The sequence below is a fragment of the Berghia stephanieae genome, chromosome 5 (genome assembly GCF_034508935.2).
Source record: "Berghia stephanieae isolate SIO BIC M18660-M18661 chromosome 5, UCSD_Bste_1.3, whole genome shotgun sequence".
NCBI classification, from domain to species: domain Eukaryota; kingdom Metazoa; phylum Mollusca; class Gastropoda; order Nudibranchia; family Aeolidiidae; genus Berghia; species Berghia stephanieae.
The window spans coordinates 79,099,581-79,103,225 of NC_088364.1; the positions used below are offsets into that span (position 1 = coordinate 79,099,581).

General features: G+C 36.1%; 1 protein-coding gene across 2 annotated transcripts in view; it reads right to left on the reverse strand.

Annotated features, from left to right (window-relative positions):
* LOC144973670 (ankyrin repeat domain-containing protein 54-like) overlaps positions 1-3,645 on the reverse strand; it is a 16,852-nt gene extending 13,207 nt beyond the window's left edge. The window contains exon 1 of one of the 2 annotated variants that reach the window (XM_078916406.1): positions 3,538-3,645. The gene's annotated coding sequence lies outside the window, so the exon portion shown is untranslated. Of the gene's footprint in view, positions 1-3,349 lie in introns of both variants that reach the window. The other variant, XM_078916407.1, reaches the window with a different exon arrangement.

A 3,645-nucleotide genomic window follows, 5' to 3' on the forward strand; every position in this document is an offset into this window, starting at 1 on the left:
TCGAGACTGGAATCATAACCACTTCAAACTTTCCAGCTGACATTGGGTCCTCGTGGGATTTTTTCACAGTTGACGGTTCTACCATCTACCTGATAAGACCCCTTAAATGTCCGATATGGCCAGAAACTGCTTATTTTATGAGAATTGACCACATGCTAAGGTTACACTGTCTTTCACCAAACTGGCAAACGAATATTGTTTAATAACCCATGAGAAAATATAAGAAAATGTTATGTGAAAGTAAGCAAATGAAAATCTCTGAAAATCCAATATTGGACATTTATTGGATATCTTTCTGATTGTCAAAACAAATGAGATCATACCCTTTACTGATATGTGAAAAATTATGTTTCCAACTGCAATTGTTAATTGTAGGGGGCATAAAGGAAGGATAAAAAATATTGGCAAATTTTTCCCCATATCGGTCACCATTACGTATTCATGTGTGGAAGAAAAATATAAAAAAGCCTGAGGACTGAGCAACACTAAACAAATTTTCTGAAAAAGTATGCAGCTTGTACAGTTTTTTATGTAATGACGTACTCAAACATAGGTTCAATAAATTTACCAACCTTAACTATGGTTCTACCACAGGTCTATTTTAGCTTCACCAATCAAACTAAAGTTAGTAGAAGGGCATGAAAACTGGGTAAAATAAATTTTGACTCTTTTAACAATAAATTTGACAGATCATATTTTATAGAGCCTGAAAGTAGATAGATACCTGCAAGATGTCGCATTGGAATACAATGTGACAAACACTATTTTCTCTTTCTTTGTTAATTTTTTTTTTTTTTAAATCATAATTGATAATTATTTCATTTATTTAGAGAGACATTATTTTCATGAGAAGGGACATCAGTGATGATAATGGCAATTTGTTGATAAGGAGGAGAATTTGTGTGTATCGGTCAACACAATCTGTTAAACAGAAACAAAATGCAAAAACACCATAGACTGTATGTCATCGTTAAACAATGTAAAATATTACTATTATTATTAAATAGTGGTACTAAAAATGATCATCATTGATAATACTGACCATCTATTCTTTTCATTATACATACATTTATTTTTGTAAAAATTTAGGCTTCCTCTATTCTCATCCTGGGTGAAAAGAGAAAAATAGTCGAGCTCTCATCCTGGGTGAGAAGAGAAAAACACTCAACCTCTCACCCTGGTTGAGAATAGAGGTAGTGGCACCTTATCGCTATTCTCATCCCATATTATTAATAACCAACAGGTAGGCTAACCCTAATCCTACCTGTTGATAATAAGGGGGTGAGAATAGTAAGAAAGGGCGGCTAGGCTAACCCTACTAGCCTACTACCTGTTCGTTAATATGGGGTGAGAATAGCGAGAAAAAGGGGCAGCTAGGCTAACTCGACCTGTTGGTTAACACAGGGTGAGAATAGCGAGAAGGTATCACTACCTCTATTCTCATCCAGGGTGAGAGCTTAACTGTTTTTCTATTCTCACCCACGATATATAATATAATCATAATTGAGTTCTTATATAGAGCAATATCCACTAATAGTGCTCAAAGCGCTTAACACAGGGTCCCTGACTGACCAACAGCAACACGTAACATGTAGAACGAGACATGACGCCTGTTAGGTGATATTACAATTTTTTTTTCGACAAAGACAACGCTGATAACGAACGGCCAGGTACTCATTTTACACCCGAGTACGGTGAGATAATGTGAGTAAAGAGCCTTTTCCAAGCTCCAAGGACTCAACTTCAACATGAACCCAGGACCTTCCGACCCGAAAGCGAGTGTCACACTAGCACTGTGATTATCCCCAGACACCTGTCTCAGACACATATTTGAAACTCTGCTCTTTTAAACAATTATCCACATTCCAGAATATGGAATGTTTCCAAATGCACATAGAAATAAAGAAAGTTAATAAAATATCTATAAAAACATAAAATTAACCAACATTAAATCACTTGTTACTACATATATACACAATATGCGTCGACTTCGAAGTGTGTGTCATGGCCGAATGGTTTAGTCGTCTGCCCTGGGAAGTTTTACCAGAATCGACGTTGTGGGTTCGAATCCTGCTTCCGCCACTTTTTTTTTCTTTTTAAATTCCGTCTTCTTTTTACAGAACGTTGCAAGGGATAAATGTCCCATCAATCCTCCTCCCCACCTCTTTTTTTTTTTTTTTTTTTGTGCGAGTCTATTCTTTTCTCCTTTTTGTTTGGCCTTTTCTGAGCATGAATTTCTTTTTAAAAATTTAAAAATTTTTTTAAAAGTTATTGTTTGTTTTTTTCTCCTCTATCTGACCAATTGGTCGCTCTCTGAATATTTCTGTTGGTTTGCTTTTATAATTATTTATTCTTTTTAGACACTTTTTGAGATCGGAGTGGGGACGAATATGACAATTTGCTAGAAACTAGAAAGGAACCAAGAGAGAGAGAGAGAGAGAGAGAGAGAGAGAGAGAGAGAGAGAGAGAGAGAGAGAGAGAAAGAGAGAGAGAGAGAAAGAGAGAGAGAGAGAGAGAGAGAGTTTTAAAAAAAAAGGTGGGGGGGGGGGGGGATGGATGGGACATTTTTCACTTGCAACGTTCTGTAAAAAGAAGACGGAATTTAAAAAAAAAAAAAAAAAAAAGTGGCGGAACCAGGATTCAAATCCACAACGTCGATTCTAGTAAAACTTCCAGGGCAGACGACTAAACCATTCGGCCATGACACCCACTTCGAAGTCGACGCATATATTGTGTATAGTAACAACTGATATAATGTTGGTTAATTTTATGTTTTTATTGATATTTTATTAACTTTCCTTATTTCTATGTGCATTCGGAAACATACCATATTCTGGAATGTGAATAATTATTTAAAAGAGCAGAGTTTCAAATACATGTCTGGGGATAACAAAATGTCGTTATCCCCAGACAGGCGTCTGGGGATAACGAATTTTCATTATCCCCAGACAGGTGTCTGGGGATAATGACAGCCGTCACACTTGACCAAAAATTTAATGAACTGTCCTTTCCACAAAAAAAAAAAACAAAACAAAAAACAAACAAACATTCAAAGACCTACAATACTATCCACACTGCTCGCGACAAGCTACATGAGAAGATTTTGTTTGGCCAAATGGCGAGAGTACCTAGGCCTATTGTTCTAAACAAAGCAGGTTACCTAGAACATCTTTGTGTAACCTGGCAGTGGCAGTGGTTATGCAGCTTATAAACAAGACTCGTATGACTCTTTAATAACTTGCAACTGCAAGACTTAGTTTATCTAACTAAGGTTAACTAAATGAATCACATTTGCTTTTGTAATATATTGTCTCTTAATAATAATAATAAATATAATCAGAGGACTAACTTAGTATGAAGATAGAAGGATGGTTGAATAAATATTGTGATGATAAGAAAAGAAGGGCAACATCGTCGAATTTCGCAAGATAGAACTGAGAAGTCCGTGCATTATGATTTGATGCTCATTAAAGTGGGAAGGATTCTTTGATCATTGTCCATTCCATAACACATATTGTAGTATTTGTTTATACTCACACATTTGCTTTTGTTGACGAATTTAACCTAACCAACAAAATCATAACAACACTGAGACATTGAAACGGGGCTGCCAGATGGCCAAAGCTCCTCGCAGCCAATTTCGAC